This window comes from Lissotriton vulgaris, unplaced genomic scaffold, assembly GCF_964263255.1.
Source record: "Lissotriton vulgaris unplaced genomic scaffold, aLisVul1.2 SCAFFOLD_439, whole genome shotgun sequence".
Taxonomy (NCBI): domain Eukaryota; kingdom Metazoa; phylum Chordata; class Amphibia; order Caudata; family Salamandridae; genus Lissotriton; species Lissotriton vulgaris.
The window spans coordinates 985,260-1,012,452 of NW_028252890.1; the positions used below are offsets into that span (position 1 = coordinate 985,260).

General features: G+C 45.3%; 1 protein-coding gene across 3 annotated transcripts in view; it reads right to left on the reverse strand.

The window, feature by feature from the left end:
• The window catches only part of LOC147661220 (uncharacterized), an 85,942-nt gene that overhangs the window by 45,432 nt on the left and 13,317 nt on the right, over window positions 1–27,193 (reverse strand). For 2 of the 3 annotated variants that reach the window (XR_015306007.1, XM_086951230.1), the window contains exon 2: window positions 24,091–24,120. The exons of the other annotated variant lie outside the window; for it this stretch is intronic. The gene's annotated coding sequence lies outside the window, so the exon portion shown is untranslated. The remainder of the gene's footprint in view (window positions 1–24,090; window positions 24,121–27,193) is intronic. 3 annotated transcript variants of the gene reach the window in all.

Sequence of the window (27,193 nt, forward strand, 5' to 3'; positions counted from 1 at the left end):
GTGGTGGTGCTGAATGGGGCTGTGGTGATGCTGAGTGATGCAGTGGTGGTGCTGAGTGGTGCTATGGTGGTGCTGTGGTGGTGCTGAGTGATGCTGAGTGATGCTGTGGTGGTGCTGAGTGGTGCTGTGGTGGTTCTGAGTGATGCTGTGGTGGTTCTGACTGATAATGTGGTGGTGCTGAGTGACTGTACTCACTGTCACTCTGCACTCACTGTCACTCTGCACTCACTGTCACTCTGCACGCACTCTGCACTCACTGTCACTCTGCACTCACTGTCACTCTGCACTCACTGTCACTCTGCACTCACTGTCACTCTGCACTCACTGTCACTCTGCATGCACTCTGCACTCACTGTCACTCTGCACTCACTGTCACTCTGCACTCACTCTGCACTTACTCTGCACTCACTGTCACTCTGCACTCACTGTCACTCTGCACTCACTGTCACTCTGCACTCACTGTCACTCTGCACTCACTGTCACTCTGCACTCACTGTCACTGCACGCACTCTGCACTCACTGTCACTCTGCACTCACTGTCACTCTGCACTCACTGTCACTCTGCACTCACTGTCACTCTGCACGCACTCTGCACTCACTGTCACTCTGCACTCACTGTCACTCTGCACTCACTCTGCACTCACTGTCACTTCGCACTCACTGTCACTTCGCACTCACTGTCACTCTGCACTCACTGTCACTCTGCACTCACTGTCACTCCGCACTCACTGTCACTTCGCACTCACTGTCACTTCGCACTCACTGTCACTCCGCACTCACTGTCACTCTGCACTCACTGTCACTCCGCACTCACTGTCACTCCGCACTCACTGTCACTCTGCACTCACTGTCACTCCGCACTCACTGTCACTCCGCACTCACTGTCACTCTGCACTCACTGTCACTCTGCACGCACTCTGCACTCACTGTTTCTGCACGCACTCTGCACTCACTGTCACTCCGCACTCACTGTCACTCTGCACTCACTGTCACTCTGCACTCACTCTGCACTCACTGTCACTCTGCACGCACTCTGCACTCACTGTCACTCTGCACTCACTGTCACTCTGCACTCACTGTCACTCTGCACTCACTGTCACTCTGCACTCACTCTGCACTCACTGTCACTCTGCACGCACTCTCCACTCACTGTCACTCTGCACTCACTGTCACTCCGCACTCACTGTCACTCCGCACTCACTGTCACTCTGCACGCACTCTGCACTTACTGTCACTCTGCACGCACTCTGCACTCACTGTCACTCTGCACGCACTCTGTACGCACTGTCACTCTGCACGCACTGTCATTCTGCACGCACTCTGCACTCACTGTCACTCTGCACTCACTGTCACTGCACTCACTCTGCACTCACTGTCACTCTGCACTCACTCTGACTCTGCACGCACTCTGCACTCACTGTTTCTGCACGCACTCTGCACTCACTGTCACTCTGCACTCACTGTCACTCTGCACTCACTGTCACTCTGCACTCACTGTCACTCTGCACTTACTGTCACTCCGCACTCACTGTCACTCCGCACTCACTGTCACTCCGCACTCACTGTCACTCTGCACTCACTCTGCACGCACTCTCCACGGCCCATTGCTTCACTTCACTTTTCCTTAGCCATCCCGTTTGAGAACACATTGAATTAATTCAATAGTGGATCTGTGCCTTACAAAAACTTCAGTTATAGAAGGTTAGCATAAATAAACGAATCTTGATTCATGTATAATAAGAATAATACAGGCTGCGTAAACAGAGAACATGGCAAACTGACACATTTTGAGCAACATGCGGCAATGTCACCAGGGCATGGGGTGATACTTGAATGCTTGAAGTTATAAATATTACTTTCAATAAATGCTGCTTAACTCAGTTATATAATAGTATGCACTTAATTGAGACTGAAAAATGTTGAAAATATAAGGCTCGCAATTAAAAAAGAAAAAACACAAGACGCCGGTAACCGGAGCGCGGTCGCGGAAACTGAGAAGCAGCCTTTGTTATATCATGCGAAAGTCAAAAACAGTGATCTGCAACAGGCTGAGGACAGATAGATTGTCTCTGTTACTCATAGTGTGTGTGATTGTGTCAGGACAGTAATGCAGTCCATATTCTGATGGGCACTGCCCACTGTTAATTGCCCTTTGACCACATTAAACATCCTTGCTTTTTGTTCAGCTCATAATTTTGAATTGAGTGATTAACAGCAGTCAACACCTTATTAAGAGGGGTAAACAATGATGCCCTCAATAGAGTGACCATAGATCCATTTTTTTTGCATGTGGGCCCTGAGCTCATGTCTCAAGTGTTGTGCTGTGCTGTACTGTATTGGCATTTACAGAACACTGTGGTTCTACTTGTGCTGGCTTGACACGATGTGTGCCCTTGTCCATTCTGATGCAAGCCGGGGCTTGCTTGCCTGTTATGGTGTCATGTGCATGAGCACCAAAGGGTAGCTCCAGTGGTGTCTTGGCAAACCGGGCATTGCTTGCAATTATTTATATCACAATGGAATGCAATTTCTTACTAATTTGTTTGTAAACAAGGGTGAGCATGAGAAACCAGTTTCAAATTCGAAAGATGTCACTGAGAGTTTAGATAGTTTACTTTTTGCAATTGGTTTGGAACTTGTCTGGGGGCATCAGTGCCCTATACATGAAAACACACATTATACATTTTTTGAGGTAGCCGAAGATTAAATGATTTGCCCAGTATCACAGGATTTTGTGCAGAGGCTAAGTTTCAAATCTGGTTAAACAGTTACAAAGTCAGCAGCTCTAACCATTAGGCCACATCCTCTCCCCAAGCTGGAGAAGTCTGAGTAAGGCATCTGGTGTCCAGCAATTTTCAAATGCAGTCCCTTAAGTAATCATTTCACCTCCACTCAGCAATGGCTCCTCCTTACTTAAGACCTGAAAGCAAAAACAAATGGATGACCCATAATTCCCTTCAACCTACAACAATCCCTGCCTGGAGACAATGGTAATTGCTGTTGAATAGAGGACACAGACCTAGTTTCAGTTTTAGCGAATTGTAGCCAGTGCCTGGCACATATGGACATTGCCTTTAACACAGAGGTTTGTTGACTCTCAGAAGGTTAGCGTTTAAAATCGACTAATATTCCATTTTCTAGAGAACAAATTCACCAAATAATTTGCAGACAAGTTTACTCTAGGTTTTTTTTGTGTTTCGGTTCATTTTTTACTTGCTAAAACATGGACATACAGCCCCTTAGGAAACCTTTTTAGTATCCGTTTTTTATTATTACCAGTTCAGAGTACTGTCAGTACTCATCCAACTTAATTCCTGGGTGATTGACCGTTGGGGACTAGGGCTAAAGATTGTGTTTTAGCAGCATTCTTCAAACCTGTCTTGCCTCTTGTTGGCGGAGTGGCTTTCTGTATGGACTGCTTCATTATTTTTGGAATAATGGCCTGAATTTAAAATAGGATTGTCTTTATTGCCAAGGGGGAATACATCATTTTTACTTTTAGTATATTTAATAACTCAAGGGCTGTTGCTAATCTCATGAATTGTTACTTATAAATTACACTTTTTAAGTGGTCTAGAAGGGTTAAGTGTTGTAAATTCGTTTGCGAGATCACAAAAAATCAAGTCTTGTGCCCCACTTTGTATAAAATCTTCTCTCTACATGCATGTAGAAGAGTGGACTATCGGGGAACTAAGACCAGGCTGGTATTTTGAGCAGTTGCTGGCTTGAACAGTTCTGAACCAGTTTTAATAATTCACATGGAGCAATCCGAGTTATTTGTTCCAATGTGATGACAGCTGCTGTCTGCTGGAGGGGACGCGCGCATTTTTTATGCAGCGTTTTGCGCCGGCCTGCGACCAGGAAGTCAGGCAGGCCGGGCGGGACAACCGGAAGTAGGAGGGCGGGAGCCTACCCCGCCTCCCACGGAAGAGCCGCGATTGTTTGGCGCACCGGAGCAGGCAGGAGCCTACCCTGCGCCCCGGTGCCGAAGAAGGGAAGAAGAGTCTTGCTGCCGGTGGGAGCCGCTGCACTGAGGATGCCGGTGAGTGGGGCTTCGCCTTGTTGGGGGGGGGGGCATCTGTGTGCGCGCGCGCGGCGGCGGACTGTGTATGTGTGTGAGCGTGCATGTGTGTGTGTATGTGTCCTGGAGTCTGTGTGTATGCGTGTGTGTGACGGGGGGGGGGTTGCCTGTCTGGGTGCCTGCGTGTCTGTGTAAGTGTAAATGCGTGTGCGTGTGTGTGGAGCCGAGAGGAGAGGGGCTGGTGTGTGTGGAGGGGTCTCTGTGTATGCGTGTAGGTGACGGGGGTGTGCCTGTGTATGCGTGTGTATGTGCGCATGCGTGAGTGCTGTGTATGCGTGTGGCTGTGATGTGCGCATGCGTGAATGTTGGTGCGCGTGCACGGAGCTGAATCCAGCCAAGGATAAGCTCGTCACAGTTTCTTGTCCCTCATTCCCCCGTGTCAGACAGCTTTAAGTCTCCAGCCTGGACGCATCCTTCGGATGCGATGTCCAGGCGAGACCTAAAAAGGATTGTGATACAGTCAGCATAAAGTCTTTGCCATGAAGGCTCTCAGCATATAGAACATTACAGAGTAGTGCAAAATCTAAAATATTTTAAGACCCAAGTAGGCAGCAAAATCAATAAAGATACAGACAACATCCCTAGAAGAATCGGAACATCGTTTAGCTCACTCCCAAAGAATGTATATAAGAAATATCTTCTCATAGAAGTGCAGATTCATCATGGTGTGAGCACATATATAAAATTATTAGCAAATCAGAGCACAGTTTTATTAAACGCCATATTGTCTTAGCATGTAAGCACTTTCCCACAGCATGAATATCGATTCAGCCTTTTCTATGCTAATGTCATCCAGAGATGGTACAGCAAACTAGATATGCAAACAAGAGCAAACTATTATGAATGGATAGGCCACAGTGAGTTAGCGGAAGATCGCTGAAAAGTTGCATTAATGTACTCAAGCTGGAATATTTCAGCAAGAACAGCAAGAACAACGTCAAAAGGAATAAACAAACATGACTGCTGCAGAAAGAACAAACAGTGAAATGTGCAGGAAAAGACGTCCATTTTTTAAAAAGTTGGCTAGCGGGCCCATATTGAGGCCTAGTTAACAAGAGTCAGGAAAGCACACTTCTACGTGTCACAGGATATTAATTTAAAAGGCAATAGCACAATATACGTGAATAAATGTATAATCAGGAGTAAAACTACATTTTTCACGTTATTAATGATGCTCAAAAATATAAAGGCACAAATATTTAACAGACTCTAGTTTTATTGATCTACGGTAACAAATCGGTCAATGTGATCAAGGAGAATGAGAATTGAGGAGAAGTGACTGTGGCGGGCAAAGGTAAGGAGATTTGATACCAACATGAGAAGGAGCAGTGAAATATACAATATCCAGACTGCATTGGTTGTAAACGGTTGGGTGGGAATAGGTAAAAAAGGAGATGACTGAATATAGTGTGGCCTGTTTTCTTCTTAGAAAAATATATTTGAGATACTTGTTATAGATGGAGGAGGGGTCTACATTCTTACATGTTCTTGTGGCTCAGTTAGCAAGTGTGCTCCAGGGCTGCCAATGAAGGCCAGAGAGATGGAGGTGGGGGTGGATTATTGGGAACTGAATGTTGAATCAGTGTGGCCACGGGTGGGGGGCAGGTGCGGGGTTGCGGGGAGGGAAGGACATGGTCATGAGAGAAGGGGTGGTAACACGTGGAGGGGGAGTTTAAATAATGAGAATAAAAATGTAAAAAGTGCCTTTCTCGAGTCCTGTGTCTTCTGCTCGTTTTCCTCCTGCTTTCCTGCCTCCACAGGAAGCAGGGAGCCTCGCTCCCCTCAACTAAACCAATCACAACGCTGCAATGGCGATTGGTTGGGACGCCGACCACACAGATGTCTATGGCGGACCATTTTCTCCATGTAGGCTGTGAAAAGGGAGAGTGCGAATGACAGGTTTGGGCTTCCCCAGTGGGCCGACCAAACAGTCAGGGCCTGCAACATTGGGCTAGCCACTCCTCCCCTGCCCTCGAGCAGGACCGCCCACTCGCCTGCCCCCAACCAAAACCTACTGCTTTCTCGCAGTGCAAGAAGCGGAAACATATAGTGGTATTCATAATACCATTTTATGTTTCTGCTTCTCGCACTGCGAGAAAGCAGTGTGGCGACCCTCTTCTGCCCGCATGGAGGAGCCGCCCCTGAGTTTGGCATTGAAAAGGTCTAACGAGGTGTGAAGGTGGACAGGCAGGCTATTGGTGACTTGGCTGAGGCAATCTGGATTTGAGTTCAGACGTGTTCTACATTTTGAATTGTGGGTCATGGGAGATAGAACAGAGGGTATTAATATGTGTACCAAAATGTGCTAGAATGAGTGGTCAGACGGGGAGCAGTGGGTGGTGGATTTAGAATGGGAGAATGATTTATAGACAAGAGATAGAGTGGATTATCATGGAATGAGTGGGAAGCTTGTGTGTTTTGGCGAGTGAGTGGTCAGACTGTTGTTGATTAAAAAGAGTGGGATGTTACTAGTTGTCCAGATCCAGGTTGAAGCCATAAGATCATAAGAAGAATGTATGCTGCAGCTTTTTGTAAGTTTCTGATTAAGTTTAGCTTTTTGCTTAGTTTTGTATGGCCCTGGGCCATACAAAACATACTAATCGGACAGAATTAAAACATTATAGTAAACAGTGGAAATGTAGCAGAAATAAAAATACAAAGCATTGGCGCACGCGTTCCATTTAGTGTCAATAGGCTCTACAAAGCTCTAGCATGTGCGCCTGTTTTAAAAGGGGCAGTCAGGTGTAGTCAATTTCCATGCCGGGAAGATGTAAAGAGTCACCTTCCTAAACAAAGGTTCTGTATCAGTTCAAAGGAAAAGGAGTAATGACCCACTACCGTACTGTCTGTAAGTTACAATCTATAGATGTTTCGGGAAGTTTACAACCACAAAAGGAAGCAGAAACTGAGTGTTGATTGTTACAGTACGAGGTCCTAGGTCTAACGGCCCTGCCCTCGATCATCACCTGCACGCCGTTGCGCAGAATAGCGGATCAGGAGGACCTGCAATGCCCCACTTGACTTCTAACCACGTGTCCTACTGAACCCCACCTTCGATCAGTCGCCTGCTCTCCGGGCCACCTTAGCGCCACACTCCTTCCTAATCAGGCGCCCCCTCCACCACCCCCACGATGGCCCGGGACCAGCCCCTCCCTCCTCCTTCAGCCCCACTTGCCCACCTTAAACCTCACAGCCGGAACTCTTTCACCATCATTTTCCCCCCACTCCTCTCTACTAAGTTGCGACGCACCTTCAAGCAGAAACTCATTCGCAATCACAAAGAAACCCTAATCACGGACATCTACCACTCGGCCTCCAATGGACCGACGAAGATGGACCTAATATTCCACACTGAAAGACCGGAATACTGGGTCTCCACGATAAGATCGCGGATGTTCATCGCCAAAACAACCTCCACTCCCCACAGCTGCAAACTAACCGCGACTCTTCCGTTCAGACCAGCTGGCAGAGGCTTTATAACCGTGACCATTTTTACCAATGGCACGGTCCTCATCCAAGCTAACAATGAGAACCTGGAAGCTTTCGACTCCATATTTCCCGCACTCAGGTCAGCCCCTCCCACCCTCCCTATCCTCGCCCCTACGCCGCCTCCGGCTACGACCACAACTAACAGAGAAGACCTCGAAACTCCCTTCCGCAACCCCTATCCAGCCTGACAGGCCCCCCCTCCCCCGGCAATACCTCACCCTACATGCACAGCCACCCAACACCCACAGGACACTCAATCCCCCTCCTCTACCCCTTCCTCCAACTACCTCACCTCCCTTAACACCAGGCTCCGACAGCCCCCTACAGCAATCACACCCACGCCAACAGGCTGCCTTCAGATAACGAGCCACTTCCCCTTGAGTCTCCCTACATCTCTCAATCCACCCCTGTCCAAACCCCCTCCTGTCCTCCTCCCTTCTGCCCCCTTGTCTAAACCCCCGCCTGACCCTCCCCTGAACACCCCCCCGTCTTTCACCCTGACCCCTATTTCCCAACCCACCCTCTCGAACCCTAGCACTCTCGGACCCACGGCGGATGCCCACATCCCCTTCCTTGAGGCCATATCAAAACGGCTCGCAGCCCTGGAAAACCAGGTCAGCACTATCACCCATGGTCTATCAGAAATCATCTCTAATCTCGGTATAGTCTGTAACCCCTACAAACTCTCCCCCCGGACCACCCCCCACATCAAAACGTCCTCTACTTCTTCTCCCACTCCAGCGGGCTCAAATCACCCGACCGCCAGGCCGCTTAGATCAGAAGCTCCGATGTCAGACAGGGAAGCAGCCTTACTAGCCGCCACCTACGACTCCTCCACTACGGAGTCACCCAAATCCAAAATCCAAGTCATCACAGGTCACCGGAAAGACCTACCCACCGTCAAAACACAGAGATCACCAGTCCTCACCGCAATTCCTAGAGAGACTAAAGAGGGAACCACCAGTAATCAGGAGAAATTCACCAACTGCCTCCTAATCAACTGCAGATCGGCCTCACTACACGCAACAGACTTAGCCGAAGCCATCCTCACACATGGCATCGACGTTGCGTTCCTCACGGAGACTTGGCTTAATACGACATCCCCTCCCTGCCTAGACATGCTGGTTCCACCCGGCTTCTCCCTCATCTCCAAAGATAGAAGTAAACAACGAGGAGATGGGATCAAACAACGAGGAGGTGGGGTCGCTATCATCCACAAGGACAGCTGGAGCATCACAGAAACCTCCTCCTTCGAGTATGACTCCTTTGAATGCCTATCCACCGTCATCAAGACAAAAGACAACGACTCTCTACTGTGCCACCTACTCTATCACCCCCCGGGCAGAAATAACGAGTTTGGAGAACAACTATCAAACCTGATTGCACAAGACACACTTGGCGACTCCAAAAACTTAATTCTTGGTGATCTGAACATCCGATGGAATGAGACCCAAAACCCTCTAATCAAATCGCTATCTAGCCTCCTTGATGAGAACAACCTCACCCAACACTGTACTGAGGAGACTCACTACAAAGGAGCCACACTGGATGCCATCATTGCCCATAAGAATTCTATCACGGTCAACCACATACTACCAGTTGACTGGTCAGATCACCACATGATCTTATTCCACATCAATCACCCCATCGTCTCGCTTAAACCTCCGCAAGACCCCCCTAAATGGGCGAGAAACCTCTCCCAAGTACCCCAAGACATCTTGGAAGGTCAACTAAGCGCACTTCTTCCAAATAAACCAATGCACCTCTCGACCAACGACCTCGTCGACCACTATAACTCGGGGGTAGTCTCCATACTTGACAATCTAGCTCCTCTAAGGCTCAAAAGAAGCCGAGCCACTCCATCCAGAACCTGGTTCACTGCGGACCTCAACGCAGAAAGAAGAAACCTGAGAACCAAAGAAAGAAAGTGGAGAAACAACCCAACCGCCATTCTCCTCCTTCAACTAAAATCAGCCCGTAGGAAGTACAACAACCATATCAAAAACAAGAAATCCAGCTTCTTCCGCGAGGCATTGGTCAAATCCAAAAACAGACCCAAAGAACTCTACAACATAATCAGACAACAAACAACAAAGCCCCTGCCCTCAACCTTACAGGCTTCCAAAGAACTCTGTGACAACTTTGCCAACTTCTTCAACGATAAAGTCCTAAAAATCGAACTATCTCTAGACATCAACAACCCACACCTCCAGAAGAGCTACTCGGCCTCCCCAGTGGCACTCCCACCCGACTGCTTTCCCTCCCCCTGGCTAAGCTTTCGCCCCGTCCAGGAAACTGAGATAATCGCGCTGATTTCGACCTCCAAACCTTCAGCACACATCTCAGACCCCATTCCCCCATCTTTAATTAAAAAAATGAAGCTTACCTTAGCGCCCATCTGGGGAAGAATCATAAACAGCTCCTTACAAAGCGGTGTGGTCCCCGATTGTCTAAAAATGGGACAAGTCACTCCTCTTCTGAAAAAACCCGGTCTCGACTCAACTGACTTGAACAATTTCAGACCAATATCCAACCTCCCTCTACTCGCGAAGACACTTGAACGTTGTGTACTCCTGCAACTGACGCAACATCTGGACAACATCAATCTCCTGGACCCCCTCCAATCTGGCTTCAGACAAGGCCGCAGCACTGAAACCGCGATGCTGAATATCATAGACGACATCCATGGATCTCTTGACGCTGACAAGTGCTGCCTCCTCATACTCCTTGATCTCTCAGCAGCGTTCGACACGGTGGACCACAAGCTCCTCATCAGGACTCTTCAAGAAAGAGCCGGCCTTGGCGAAGTAGTTCTCAAGTGGTTTTCCTCCTTTTTACATAACCGTTCGCAATTAATAAAAATCAAGAACTTCACCTCCGATACCCAGCAAGTCAACAAGGGTGTCCCTCAAGGATCAGTGCTCTCCCCCCAGCTCTTTAACATCTACATGGAACCACTCGCCAAGTTACTCAGGAACGCCAACATCCACTTCCACCTCTACGCGGATGACACGCAGATTTACCTGGAAACCTCCTCTCTCAAAGACATCCACAGACTCAATGATGTCCTAAATGAAGTGCAAGACTGGCTGACAAAGAATCACCTGAAACTCAACCCCGACAAGACAGAAACACTCCTCATCTCAAACAAAGAAGATAACCCTCAAATCACCGAGTGGCTAAAGTCGATCGATGCTCTCAAAGGTAACCTCACGCTAGCCGACTCTGTTAAATCCCTGGGCTTCACCCTAGACCCCAAACTAACCCTGACAAACCACATCAAGAACTCAGCGAAAAGCGCATTCTTCAACCTCAGACTTTTGAACAAAATTAAACCTTACATTCCCAACAAGGACCTCAAACTAGCCACGCAATCTCTAGTTTTATCAAGACTGGACTATGGGAACTCAATCCTAACAGGCATCCCCAAATCGCACCTGGCACCACTAAAAACAACACTACACGCGGCAGCAAGAATGATCACAGGCTGCAAAAAATATGACCACATCTCCCCGGCACTCAAAGAACTCGAATGGCTCCCTGCGGAAATGCGAAGTACCTTCAGAACGGCCTGCCTAACCCACAAGGCCCTTCACACCGGCAAACCGGAATACCTGGCTAACAAGCTCAAAAAAGCAGGCCAAGCCAGAAATCTGAGAAGCTCTAACTCCCTGCTGCTCATCCTACCAAAAACCAGAAGAAAGAGAACTGCGGACTGCTCTTTCTCAGGAAATGCCCCCAAAATATGGAACGCCACCCCCCCGCACATCAGAACTCTACCGTCCTATGCAGAATTCAAGAGCCAACTTAAATCCTTGTGCCTTATCCGCTCCCTTGGTTGTGGATAACTTGGAGCTGCAAACACCCCAGAATCCTTGCGGTAATGTTGAATCCAGCACCAAGAAGCCCTGCTGTCCGAACTTTTCTTCCTTCCAAATTGTCTCTCGCCGATTGCTTTTATTGGGTTTGTCTCATGCTGTTCTCTTTTTCTTGTCCTCTACTGTGAAGCGCTCTGATACCTTCGGGTCTTGTTAGCGCTATAGAAAACTTCTAAATAAATAAATAATAAATAAGGTTAGCCAACCTTTAAGTGGTAGAAGAAGGAGGAGAAAGGAATCCTAGCTGTAAACCTAAACTAAAACCAAACCCTAACCCCCATCTCTTACACTAACCCTTGCACTACCTCTTTTATACAACCCATTCATCCCTTTATTTTACAGGTTACATTGCTTTTTCATTCATAAAAAAATATTTTGTAATGCTATTTTTTGTTTGGCAAATCTAAAAGTACTATTTGTTATACACTTTTCCTCTTATTTTTTTTGTAGGTGATTGATTAAATGGTTCTTCTTAGCAACATTATTGCATAGAGTACCTTTCATGCAGTTACACATCCAACTCACGTAAGATCACCACATTACATGTGGTTACTGTAAGCACCTATAGTGGCGGCTCCTCTGCTTTGGTGGAGGAGCGTCGCCCCATTCAAAAAAAGGAAAACTAAAATGATAATAACTATTGTTATTATCATTTTCGTTTTCCATTAAAGGCAGTGGCTTGCGGAGTGGGGCGGGGATGGCCACAGCAGCGGAAAGGAGTTCTCTGCACACATTAAGTGGGTATGACTGCTTGACCGGCCCTCTTGGGCTGGCCAAACAGTCATGTGCACTTGGCATCTTCCGTGTGAAAAGTTGGCCTGGCATATGCTGTCCACTATTCTAGTGGGCACCTTGCACCAGTTCAAACGACCCTTATTGATGGTAGGTTTAAAGACAACCTATATAGAAAGCTATCCTAGTGATAGCTGTGGAGAGCAGCCTTTAGGTTAAGTCTTGGAGGAATGTAAAGCAGCTTGTTTTACCAGTCTATAATCTCATGAATGACCAAATGAATTAAGAACCACACCAGGTATATATATAAAATATATATATTTATTCTAAACACATCCCTCTAGCCTCTTTATGATGCTAGAGGCAAAAGTACATTCAGTAAACTTATTTAGCACACAGTAAATTAGTACAATATGCGTTGAGCCCTAGGCGTGTACCAAACCTTATATTAAGAAAGTGGCATAAAAACCACAACTGACATAGATACAAGGCCTAGAGCCTTTAGAACTGCTGGGGCCACCAGGAACCACCAAAGGTAGTGACACAGGGGACCCACGGGGGACACGTGCAGCAAACCCCTTTAGAACTAGGCAGTTCTAGAGTAAACACCTACGGGAGCACCGGAGTACTCAAGTTACCTCACCCAGGGGAGTCGGGCGCATAGGTGTCTTTTCGTGTCGGGTTTCGTTGTCGATTTCAATGGCGAGCTGCAGGCGACCAAGTGGAAAGTGTCCGGGTGGATCCAAGAGTGGATCGGAGATGTGAAGAACCTGAAAGCAGTGGGAACAGAGTCTGGGTCACTTTCCAGTGACCAGGAAGGCGATGAGAAGATGACAACCGATGTCCGGTGATTTCAGGTGAAGAAAGTGAAGCTTGACTATTCAGCCACAAGGACCAGGAAGCGTTGATGATGACCAAGAGCTGAATTCTAGCTGTCCCAAAAAGGATGTTGAGTGCTGCAGTGACGGATACCGGCTAGGACCCAACAAGCTTTGGCAACAGCAACCCATGCAAAAAGCAGAGATTGGCTTCGGTGCAGACCAGCATGGTCTGAGGGACTCACTCTTTGGAGGAGAGTCAGGGCACGTCTGGAGCAACCAGGAAAGCCCAAGAAACAGAAGAGTTACCTTTGTGGGGACCCACCAGCCGACGGACCAGGGATCGCGAAGGGGCCTCAAGCAGAAATGCTAGAAGCGGGCTCACAGAACACTCGTGGAGAGTAGGCCCACAATCTTCAGTGCCGATGTTGCTCGGGCTTGGACTACAAGTAGCCCAATGCACAACTTCGGGAAAGTTCGGGAAGTGGATGCACTATCAAATGTGCACAGTGTCCAGGAGTTCCGGTCCCACGTCACTCGTGAGGGCTGCGGGTTTCAGCTTTGCTGGGATCTCGTGTCGACCTCTGAGAAGTCTTGAAGTCCATGTCCTGAATCACAAATCCTTTGGGTTCCGGCGGGAGCCTTGGAAATGCAGATTGGCAAGATGCTTCTTTGGTGCCTGTTTGAACAGGGGAGTCACTCCTTGACCCCAAGGGAGATTCTTCCGCCTTATAGTCGATGTAAAACGAAAAAATCACCCACTTTGGAGGCCCAAACCAGCGTGTCAAATTAAATTTATTCCTCTCGCTCTTCATCATGGAAAATGGCATACTCGGAAAGGCAGCTGAGCAGGTGAGTTTAAGTGATTGCATAGTCCCGCCTACAGGCGTTTACTCATTGCATTATGGTATTAGCAGTCTTTAGTAGAAGCAGCCGCCTATTTCACTTTTCAGGCCATGCTGCATCAAAACCCTGCGCCTGCTTGAAGCTGTCGTAAGGATTGACACAGCATTGCAAGGATAGGGCACCCCCGAGCCTTGCTGGAGCTGCGTCGCGCTTGCAACACAACTCCAGCAATGTGCCGCCTTTACCGCTGCAGATGCGTCACACATTTAAAATGCGGCTCCATCCATGGTGGCGGAGCCGTGACGCACAATAACTGGCGCATCCCTGCTGCTATGCAGGGATGCGCCAGTTATTGTAAATCTGCACCTTTAAGTGGTTTGGCTTTGGTCGTTGTTTAGCCTTCGTGGTTCAGGCACTTCTGATTTTGTAGGTAGTTGTTCAGTCATACAACCACTGATAGTGATAGGAGCAACACAACTACTAACCATCACACTCCTACAAGTGTCACAATTCGGACTATTTCAGGCCCCCAAAGCTATAAGAGTGACTTTGGTGGCACGTAATACTCATTTCAAATGTATATTGAATTATTAATTAATTGTTGTTGTGGTCATCTCTAAATTAGCCAGCCAGCGCCAACTTGTTGCAGGCTGTCACAAGTGCCAGTGTTAACATTCAAGTGCCAGTGCTGAGCACTGGAAACCACCGGCTCCAATTAAGCACTGGAAAGAGCTTGCAGATGGCGTCCATAGTTAGCAGAGGAATACAACTCATTTATCAGAATTCATAATGTAATGATGTCCTTAATCTCTCTATCCTTTTAACTCTGTCCCCAGTGGAATCCGAGTCAAGAACATACAAGCCTGAACTCACCGGAGCAAACCCATTCTCAACACTGCATGTAACTTCTTTCAGGTTTTCAGGTACTGTATTGTAAGTAGTGCACAGCTGAGTGATTGGTGTTGCTGGATACATGCACAAGTTCTGGTGAAGTCAGTATATCTGCACTAATGTACAAGGGTGCCCGAACCTGTGGCCCCTGTGTGCTGATGACTTGCTCATGTTAAGTGTTGTGCACCAGTTGAGCCCTGGTATGTTTTTGATTGCCATTGTGCAGGGTTGCGTGGTGGTGGACCACTGGCCTGTTCTTGTGTGCTATTGCAGTGAGCAGGCTTCTGGGGTCGGTGTTCCTGGTGTGTTTTTGATATTTGCCTGTGGGTAAGATTTTAGGCATCTCTAAGCTGCACCTGTTTTGGAATTACTGCGTGTTCTGGTTCCCAACTGCATTGTCTGCGAGTTCTTTTTCACTGCACATTGATGTGTAATATTCATGTGATTCGGGATTCCAGAGGTATTGGGTTGCAAGGACAGTTTTACCATTTTTTTTACTGTGTGGTCAGTAATGTTTACTTATGAATCCTGGCTTTTTAGGTGTATCCTTGTACTTGCTGTATAGCTTATGGGTTATAGTTTGTTTCCTTGCTATATTTGGCACATCATTGTGAGGGGTATGCTCCTTATATATTTTTATTTTGTGTGCATTTGTGTGATGTCTTATCTCTGTGCCTCTGCCTGGTGAAATGATTGACTGTGGTGTGTTTGCTTGTCCCGTGCTTGGTGGACCTCCTTTGTGCATGTGTTATGCATGCACTTGTGACATTTTGTTGGAAATGATGAGTTTGTAACTTGTTCTCTTGCCAGTTGTCCTCATGTACTTATGGTATACTGAATGTGATGACAGCTTGGAATGCTGAGTGTAAAATAGTTGAAAATTCTACTAGTTGTCAATTTGGTAACTTAATAGTCTCACACAAGACACCATGATGTGCTGAGTGCAACCTGCCACGTTATACGTGTTTACACGTGACGCCAAGATAGCTTCACTGTAATTTACCAACTTTTGGAAATTGACCAGAGACAGCGGATAAATTAAGTGCAAATTACTACATTTCATAGGTTTAATCTAGTCGAAGTGTTTTGTTTATTCATCATGAAATGTGGAGGGTGTAAGCTTGTGTGAGGAGTGTCTTTTGGAATCAGTTTGTATGTTTATACTTTTATCAATAGATCCCAGTTATCTCTTGTACTTTACTTGTCCAAGTGCTGCACACCTCCAGACAGACTGTTTTGTTCCCTTTACAAGTGAACTGAAGATGCCTTGATGTGAGGCGATTTCTGCGTGGCTCCCACTAGGTCAACATCCTGTATGCCATTGTTCTTAACCATTCCGATGTTGATATTTTTGTGTGACCTGCAGGATGTCAAACGTGGGTTCTTCATAGTCAGATGAAGGCCATGAGCTCGTGGAATGGGATGGAAACCTATCTTATAAATAGTCCTTTTCATGATGGTGGTGTGTCCATTGGAGGATGTCCGAGTTTCCCAATTCAAGATGATACTGAGTATTATCCTGTTATGTCAGTTTCTGTATGCAGCTCATATACAGGAGGCTTTATGAGAGGAGCGTGTATCACATCGCATTTTACTCCCTGATTATTTGTCATGATTTTTGCCCCTTTGCTACTATTTTATGTCCCTGATTTTTGCTACTAAAAGAATAGATCAATCTCTTTCTGGATTCTACTCCTGGCATAACCTGGTTGTTTTCTCGTTCCTCATCTCAGGAGGAGTTTGGAGTTTTGCAGACTCATTCAGTGCTACCTTCATCTTCAATCATGAATTACAAGATTATCAAAGGAGGGTTTTTCTTCTCCTAATGGTGATTCTCTAAAGGAGACACTTGACACATTTTACATATATTCTATGTAGGGTACATTGTGGCTACTGAGGGGAGTTGCCATGTCCGGAGGCAATCTATGAGGGTATGCAACAGACCTTTTCTGTGCCAAGTCCTTGAAAGCACCTTAGGTTCCTTGAACACCCTGGCACACTCATACAATTAATGTTATCAGTGAATTCCCATGTTCTGACGGTCACACAGCCATGCTGGCCAAGGTGTACCCCCTCAAGAGAATGACACACTGGGTCCTTGAAAGGACTACCCATCCAAAGGCAATTAGACGAAATTCATTTGATTACCACCTGTACTTGTACGTGATCAAGGACCACTACATTCTGCCCCATTTCTGGAATGAGTTTCATTGCTTAGTAGGGTCGAGGATCAGCTGACTTTCTGTTATCATCTTCAAAGTGATATCCAAACGCAGTACCTGAGTCAATGCCTGCTGCATGGAGGGCATTAACAGAAAGATTAAAACCGTTGTGGTCCTGCCCAGGACTGCATTTCATGCTCTAAAGTTTCTCAACGTGTGTTCTTCCTGGAGGGTTGCCTGCCCTGGTGGCTGCCTGTTATCCAGGGGAAGATCCTGCTGTTCTTCCTGTTACCATACCCTATTATTATTATGATTACGTTTTCTTAAGCACGCATATGAGGGTCTCAAGGAGCTTAAGTGGGTTCCAAAGGGTAATAGTTAACAGAGGGTGAGAAAGGAAGAAAAAAAGACAAACCATTTAAACTAACTAGATTTTAAGTTTTTTTCTGAATGGTTTGTGGTATGTAATAGTTCGAAGTTGCATTGGTAGCTCATTCCAGAAGAGAGGACTAAGTGGGAAAAGGATTTGTCCCCATTTCTGGCAGCACGGACCCTAAGAGGGGTAAGTAAAAGTTTTGTTCCTGACCTAGGATTCCTTTTCAGTATATGCCAATTAAGTTTCTTGGCCAGGTAACTCGGCCCATTTCCATACACAGTCTTATGTACCAGGCAGATGATTTTGAAACGAACACGTTTCCTGATGGGAAGTAATGCAAAGCTTTTAAACTGGGAGCAGATGGAGCCCGCTAGTGAAGATTCAACTCCAGTCAGGCAGCTGTGTTCTGCAACACCTGGAGTCTGGTATATAGCTCTTCGTTAATAGAAGCCATCAGTGCATTTCCATAGTCTAGCCGTCTGATTATCAAACCCTGAACAAGCGATTTCCTTGATTTCACAGGAATCCAGGAAGATTTTAGGTAGGGTTCACACAATGCCATAGCATGTGCACAAAACATGATTTACTTGGTCCTTCGTGGACAATTTGTTGCCTATTTTTACTCCAAGGTTACGTACCATGGGCAGTGTCCAAGGCTCGCAAGCCACCAGTCATTTGACCAGAGTTCATGTGCTTTTCCAAATAATATTATCTCAGTTTTACTAGATATGAAACTCTTTATTACTACATGGCTTGGAGCTGCATGGTTCCATATGCAGCCGCACCTTGCTCCGGCCAGTGCCTTGTGTGGCGGGGCTGAAGCCAATATCAGTATTTCCCCACCAGTTGTACATCTAGCTTCTGAGTGCTCATTATTGATTTTTGCAGTACCATCTTCAATGGCTGCTGCTTCGCATCCTGAAAGCATGTTGGGAGAAGGGGCAGCTGCAGGACTGTGGGAGCGTGGGGTAGAAATTCCCAGGGTTCAACTTGGCATATTCTGTTAAAGGCATTGGCAGCTGAGCCATAGACCTCCACCAAAAACTCATGGACTTTAATTAATGGTCACCAGAGGTGGCAGTAGCTATCCATGGCTTGTCCTCTGGTACCCAGGTACAGTAGTCCCAGGTGTATTTCAAACAAGTATGTATGCAGTGAGAAATTCATAGTGAGCAGAAAGAGGCAACATTGGCAAAATTATCTTTTTCTTTCTCACGTTAAAACCAGATATCAGCCAAACATTATTATTCATGTTGTGCAGAGCTGTGTTCTATTTTAGTATGCCAGAGTGAATGTGGAAATACGTTCTTCTCTGTAAACCTCGGAAATCTTAACACTTCTTTGCAACAAAATATCTTCTATTTATTCAATTTGCTGTTCTGTAACTTTATATTGATTGTTGCTGTCAAGCTTTCCTTCCAGTTAGGTGCTTAGAAAGTTGGAAACATGATTTCCAAACACATGTGCAACCGATTACTATAAATGACCAGCAAGTTGTACATGATTTTAGGAATCTTTTTTTTACTTATGTTGCTGCAGTGACATTATAGTTTTCTGGCATATAATAATCATTCTACTGCTCATGGGCATGGCTCATGCCCATAAGCAGTAGCTTAATTTGTACTGATTGGTAAAGCAAAGCTTTTTTTCTAAGTTAAGTGCTGCCCTACCACAAGAGCACTCAATTCTGATACAGTCATTGATAGGCTTATCTTAGTTAAAGAAAGTGCTATTTTACATTGCATTTTACCTCTACTTCTGAAGCATGGTTTTACCAGACGCACAGGGATATAGTGAAGAGGGCCACATGATGTGAAATAGACTAAACCTACCTATCTTCAGAAGGTAAACCTCTGCTTGGGACCCTACCTGGTGGCCATCAGACCTTAGCCACACACCTCCCCCCACCACCAACACCAGAAATGTAGGAATCATCCTGGACAACAAGCTCGACATGGCAGTCCAGGTAGACGCAGTGACCTCCACCTGCATCTACATCCTGAGAATGCTACGAAAGATCTTCAAGTGGCTACCAGAGAACATTAGGAAAATAGTTACACAGGCCCCGATTATCAGCAAACTTGACTATGGTAATGCACTCTAAGCAGGAATCACCAAGAAGCGCCTGAACAGACTCCAAACCAACCAAAAAGCTGCAGTAAAACTCATTCTCAACCCACCTCGCCACACACACATAACCCCACACCTCAGAGAATTTCGCTGACTCCTCAAACACAAATGTGCTCAGTTTGAACTTTTCACACACACATCCAAAGCACTACACAACCCTCAACAGTTGTGTACACTTCCTACCTCCCAGACACCTCGGCTCAGCTGGACTCTCATTAGCACACATACCCTGCATCAAAAAAACGAAAGGTAGAGGTCACACTTTTTCTTACACCTCCCCCAAAGCTTGGAATGACCTTCCAGATCACATCATAGCTTCCTAGTTGCTTCTTGAATTCTGCAAGAAACTGAAGGCTAGGCTCTTCGAATAAACTTGTAGGGGAGATAATGCCTACCAACCAGCAAAGTGCTTGGATACCCTAGGGGTGATTAGCATGCTGTACAAGTAAAGCTAGCACAACATAACTGTAATAATCCAAGGAAGAAGTTGTAGTTGAAGATGATTTATTGAGCAGCACAGCATCCAGTCCTGACACAGCAGGACCCAGGTTACAACTGACTAACAGTAGAGAATGCTGTATGAGCAAAGCTCTGTTAAGAATGTAGAATTAAAAGGAAACACAACATGGCACATGCAGTTAAAGAGGTACAAGCATGAATAACATAGGCACTTTTAAGTAACAGGATATAACACACCTCCCTCATTAAATGAAAGTAAAAGGAGCTGCAGATCAAAACAAAAAAAGGAAAAAACAGCTATACAAAATCTTGCAAAGAAATAGGTCTTCTTCTGATTCGCCTGTCATCTTTGATTCTTGAAGCTACAGAATCAGAAAAGGAATCAGACCCACCATCAGAAATGTAACCTCTATCAGCAATAGCATGAGGTTGGAATTTAGATACATCTTGTGTAGGACATTTAGCAACCCTGCTCGAATTCCAAACCTTACCATCCTGAGTGACAACCGAGTTACTGAAAACTCTTTTGATTTGAATAGGTCTGCCAAACTTACTCGTACCTTTGGTGACTAAGAAAGGTTTTAAAATTCTTACCCAATCACCAACACACAAATCATGCTCTCTTGTTTTCCACTTCTTGTTGTACCAAACTGCAGATTTACTTTGTTTCCCACTTACTCTCTTTGCAACTTCTTTGATATCTACTTTATCTTGTCCCAGAGCTTCACATTTTTCCTTGAACCACCAAGGGCACGTGTCTGACGCAGGATCCCTACCTTTGAGTAGTTTGAACGGACTAATCTCAGTGGTGCTATGAGGAGTTATACGATAAGTCCAAAGTTTCTGTCTAATACGGTTTAACCAATCCCCTTTTTCTTTAATGGCATCAGAGACAAAACCCTTCAAAACACGGTTGAAACGCTCAACCTGCCCGTTCTCATGTGGCTCGTAAAGAGATGTACATATGTGTTTGATGTTACAGGATTGTAAGAACAATTTCATTTCAGAGGAGACTAACTGCACCCCGTTATCAGAGACCAATACCGAGGGACAGCCTTCCCTGGCGAAAACTTCTTTGAAAAAGGAAATGACAACTTCAGAAGTGATTTTGGCTACAAATTTCACCACTGGCCACTTAGAATGGTAATCTACGATGACCAAAGCGAAACGTGAACTTTCTGGCAACACTTGGAAAGGTCCTGAAATATCAAACGCTATCTTGCTCCACGGAAATTCTGGCCATTTCACTGTCTTAAGAGGTGGAACATGTAGTTTTAACATCTTGTCACTGTTACAGCATTCGTTGCATTCTCTGACAGTACGGTCTATGAATCTATCCATTCCAGGCCACCAGAAATGTAACCTTATGATACGCTTCATGGCCGAGATTCCCGGATGAGTCTTGTGTGCTAATTTGAGAATAAGTTCTTGCACCCCACTTGGTGGAATACATTTTTCAGATTTGAAAAACAAACCACCTTCACACCATAACTCTTCCGCTATGTTGTAAAATGGTAACAGATCATATTCAACATTATTCTTGCTGGGCCAACCCTCTAGCAGGTATTTCTTCAGCTTAACAAATTTCTCATCCTTATTCTGGCATTCTATCCAAAACTGTTCAGAAATATCTCGATACTGGGGAGATACTAAATCTGTCAACCCTAATGCGAAATCGACTTCAGTAAGACTATTCACATTGTCCACCTTACTCTCACACGGAAGACGTGACAAACAGTCAGCAGTGACATTTTTCTTCCCTGGAATATATTCAACCTTAAAATTGTACTCCTGTAGCTTGGATGAGAGACGTGCAATCCTAGCCGTCGAGTTCCAACCACCACCAGCTGATAGGATATGCACCAAAGGTTTGTGGTCCGTTCTTAGGATAAACTCACTGCCCCAAATGTAAATCCTATAGTGTTCAATGGCCCACACACAAGAAAGCAACTCACGTTCAATCACCGCATATCTACGTTCAGTTTCATTCAAGGTTCTGGAGGAGAAAGCTACATTCCATTCAGACATACCATCAGTCTGAGATAGCACACACCCAAGACCGTACAAGCTTGCATCAGTGGTGATGATGCATTTCTTTCCAATTCTAAAAGGTTTCAAAGTCGGGGAATTAACAATATCATGTTTGATATCAGTAAAAGCTTTTTCCTGTTCAGCTTCCCATACAAAATCGTTGCACTGTCTTAACAGTTTTCTTAGGGGTTCCATCTTGGTGGCAAAGTTCACAACAAATTTACTATAGTATTCACACATTCCGGAGAAAGAGAGAAGTTGTTCCTTATTCTTTGGGGCTGGAGCACAGAGGATGGCCTCCACATTAGATTTTTTAGGAACAAGCCCTTCCCCCGACAAAGTGTGACCTAAGTATTCCACAGACATCCTAAAAAGTTTGCATTTGTGTGCTTTGAGGGTAAGTCCAGATTTTTCTAATCTTTTGCATACAATACTTAAATGTGAACTATGTTCAGCCTCATTTTTTGAAAAAATTAGGATGTCATCCTGAAAACATTTTACGAATTTATCAAGGTCCCTAAAGATTTGGAACATGACTCGTTGGAAAACAGAAGCAGCGGATGCTAGTCCAAATGGCATCCTTCTATATTGAAACAGTCCCATAGGGGTAATGAAGGCTGTATATTTCTTGGAATCCTCAGTAAGCTCAATTTGATGATACGCAGATCTAAGGTCTAAGGTGGAAAAAATCTGCGCACCATCAAACAAGGAAACTAGCTCATTAATATTAGGGAGTGGATGACAGTCTATAACAATATTAGAGTTTAAAGCTCTCAAATCAATGCTCTAGAAGAAACTATAGCTATTGTAAAAATAAGTAAAAATATCCAAAATGGGTTCAAACTCCGCTCCTGTGCTGTAGATGGCTGGAGTAAGGTTGTCCTCGTCGCCAATTTTGTAATAATCCAAGGAAGAAGTTGTAGTTGAAGATGATTTATTGAGCAGCACAGCATCCAGTCCTGACACAGCAGGACCCAGGTTACAACTGACTAACAGTAGAGAATGCTGTATGAGCAAAGCTCTGTTAAGAATGTAGAATTAAAAGGAAACACAACATGGCACATGCAGTTAAAGAGGTACAAGCATGAATAACATAGGCACTTTTAAGTAACAGGATATAACAATAACCTAACTCTATCTTCACAAATAATCCATAATAAAGCCCTCAAAGTGTTCCACAAACAATCCGCAATTTGTTATGTTATGTTATGTTATATTTAATTTGTAGAGCGCACGGCTACTTGGCAGTGTCCCAGCGCTAGCTTCCAAAATAGAGAAATGCCCGCACAACTGATTAAAAAAGCAAAGTTTTAAGTTTCTCCTGAACAGCAGTGGGTCTTGGATGCTCCTTAAGGCTAGAGGCAGCAAGTTCCAGGCCAGACCAGCCCTGCGCACAAAGGAATTGCCACCCAGGTGCTGGCGTTTAATCTTCGGGGTCTGCATCAGCAATAGAGCAGAGGACTGAAGCTGTCTCCCTGGCACGTAGAAGGAGAATCTCTTCTGCTGGTAAAAGGGTCCTGTGTCATACAGGGCCCAATGCCCTATAGTCATCATTTTAAATTTCAGGCGCGATTCCACTGGAAGCCAGTGCAGGGTGCGCAGATGTCTGTCCCTGGGAGACAGGCCCACGAGAAGTCTAACTGCAGAGTTTTGGACCACTTGTAATTTTTTTACCAGGGACCCCGGACAACCGACCAAAAGGGCATTGGCGTAGTCGAGACAGGATAGAATTAACGCACGGACCACTGTTTCTCTGGAAGTGCTAGGCAAGAAAGGGAGAAGCTTCCTCAGACTCTTGAGCGTGCCAAAGCAGATTCCGGATAGTTTCTTCACATGCGTAGTAAAGTTCAAATTTTCGTCAAACCAGACGCCAAGATTTTTAACAGCTCCAGTTCTTTGATGTACCTATATTGAAATACAATCTTTAAGTACGTTGTCAAGGCTCTTGTGATGTTACTTCCGTTATGCATCAGGGGCAAATGTCGCCTTACATTGCTTAGGGAGCTGTCATCATGGACAAAGTTCACATGATGTCATTTCCTGTGATATCAATGGAGAGATAAGGGAGTACAATATTACTTCCACTACCCCTGTCGTGATGGTATATCGACATTCATGCCAACACTGCAGCCTATAGGACCTGTTTGCAATTTTCCACACTTGACTATATCACTCAAGTAAACTCACAACCACTTACCTCAGCTTTCACGAGAAATCAGCTAGCGACCTGCAAAGTCGAAATCAAACAGACAGTAAATATTTCACATAAACACACCACCTGCAGAAATACATGTTCTTTGTCTTTGGTGGCCTAATAACTTTTGGGTGTTAAATGGATAAGATTATTTCAAAGTGAAAAAAAAAGTCAACATGGATTATCAAAAAAACCACCATCAGCAACCGAAAGTAGAATTACGGTTTGTGTGAAGCACCTTTGAGATTACCAACCATCCTATGCCTTTGAGAGTAGATCTTTTCCTCGCACCACTTTTTACAGACTCACATCACCCACACCCAAAGGTGTCCTTCGTGTTACACAGATTTTGTTTGCGCTCAGAAAATTCGGCGATTCTGTATGCCGTCCTCATATCTCAGCTATCATGATTGAAAAAAAAGGCCTTGAACCATCAATTCAACAACAATGTTATTCCTCAGGTCACCACTAATTCCAAGGCTCGAGCACAGGCTTCATAGCTACCCCTGGAGTTACCCAGGATTCACAGGCTTAGTTCTAAGGCACCAGAGCTATCTCCTCAGTTAACACAGATTTCAAATTCATGAGCCTTAAACTGTTAAGAAGCCCCTCAGATCAACTAGAAATAAATGGTTTAGGATTTAAACAGCAGAGCTATCCCTCAGGTATTTCATATTTTAAACGTACAGTTAAAAGGGACTACCTCTGGTCATCTAAGTTTGACTTCACTGCCTTGCCCCTTATTCACAGGCTGTAGAAAGAATGGCGCTTATATTTTATTCCATAAAAATAAAGGGTCTTATTTAATACAAGCATTTGCAATGCAATAGGTCTCGCATTTGCGTGTGTTTAAGCAATTGGCATTGTAAATGACTGACTTTTATTTATCTGTTTTGCTAATAAACACAAATAAAAGGCATTGTCATTCACAATGCCAATAGCTCAAACTCTTGTACATGTGAGACCTATTCAAAGAAGTGGCCAACATTGTCCCAGGCTGCTTTGAAAGTGAAAGCATGCATGTCGCCCTAAATGTTGCAGGAAAGCATGTTGTTTCTGCAGCAGGAGAAACTCTTTAAAGAAAATAGTGCTTACAGACTAAAAAAGATGTACCATGTAACAACCAAAGTAAAAGGGCCAGTCTCATGGGAGATTACAAATAAAGGAGGGACTAACAAGCCTGTTAATGAATCAGAAGCCAGCATTAACGAAGGACAATGAGACAAACCAATGACAAATATGGGAGGAGAGCGGGCGGGGCTTCTATTCCATACTCCAATACAGCATGATGCAGAGCAGCGAATGCACTGTCCAGGCTTGACCTAAAAAATTTAATTTAGGGAGTGCACGTCTCAGGCAAAATGTAACGAGTGTGCACCTAACATAAAATGTCTCACAAAATTACAGCAAGAGACTGGCTTGAGCAGAAAAGGTTTGTTGACAATATATTTTCTGTGCAAAACAGTGTCCTTCTGGTACCTTGCAAGACTTTTTATGAGAAATGTGCGCTTGTCACAAAAAAAGTTATGTGGATTTTACATAATGCAAACTTAGGGAAATGTTCATGTTACTGAAAATTCAGATATTTCGAAAACTCCCCTATTTTTATTAAAAATGTGCCCCAACCTCCTTATAGTCATTGTTCATGGTGCGTCCAACTGCACATTTGCAGCATTGTAAATGTTGAGTACAGATATCATTTTTATCAGTCTCAGAACGATGAAAAGCTGAGATGCTTCTGCTTAAATTCAAATCTGTGTCTGCAGGTGTTAGATCCCTGTAGAAGGCATATACACTTACCTCTATACCGAAATCATTTGTTGCATGTTTTGCAACAGTACGTTAACATTCAAGTAAGGGAAACAATTAGGCATAGTGTGGTGGGAGGAGCTCCTTAAGTTATTAAACATTGAACATCTAACATCCAACTTAAATGTCCTTCGGAAGACAATATAAATATATATCAATGTATTTAACCTACAAGTAGGGTTAACAACCCCATCTCAGCCAGTCCAGCACACTGACGTGGGGGAACAAAAGCCCGCTCAGCTAAATAGGCATTGAGTGTCTGTGTGTCCGTGATTATCGTGTTTACCTTACTTTTAGTATAACTGCAAAGGAACACCACTTAACTTCTACCTTATAGTTTTTGAAAAGTATTTAATGCCAGTCATTACAGCACTTGAACCACTTCCTATTTATTCTCACTCTATATAAAAAAGTTAGAAGATAAAAGGCAGCCCAATGGACATGGGGTAAGGTGATTACCTGACAGAGGGCGATGATTCTCTTCACAAAGTGTTACACTTTCAGGGTGAAGTCCTCCCCAAAATCAAAAGAAATAGTTTCCTTGCTGTGACAGGAAGAACAATGAGGCTCTAACGGGATGGGACACAACACGTACCTTCTAACACACATGCCCTGTTCACGAGACACTAATCACCAGGGCATGTGGGAACAGGCACCCAGAACCCCTACAAAGCACACAAATAAAACTAAGCAGATGATACTCCCCATCATGAGCTATTGCTGTATTTTTACTGAGTATGCTGAAAAAGCGAAGCCTTTCCAAACTGAAAACTAGATCCCCCTGTATGCCCGTTGTTGGAATGCCTGCTATCTCGCTCTCCTGTGGGCAGGGGCGGCCTTAAGCATGTGCAAGCTGTGCACCTGCACAGGGCCACCAAACCAATAAATATCCTTAATATAATAATCCTCTGAGGATGGATACATATTTGCGTGGAGGCCCCTGGCAGGGATTTGGCGGCCTCCGACTCTGTTCCACTTCCAAACACCCTGACCCCCCCCCCTCTTCACTGGCCTCCGCGCTCCACCCCGCCTGGACAACCTCTTCCCGGACCCCCTACCTACGCTCCCTGCCCAGGGCCACCATGAGCCTAGAGCCGCCCCTGCTGTGGGCCAAGTAAAGCAGCAGCAGGGTCCTCCTCAAGGATCCCGTTCCCCACCTCACTGAGCTGAAAACTCAGCTCATGGCGAGCAGTGCTGCCTGTGGTGCTGCGGGTGGTGGGCGTGGAGGTACACAGAGAAGTCACCCTGGAAGGAGAGCAGCGGAAACACAACACTGCTCATCTAGCCGCCAATATAC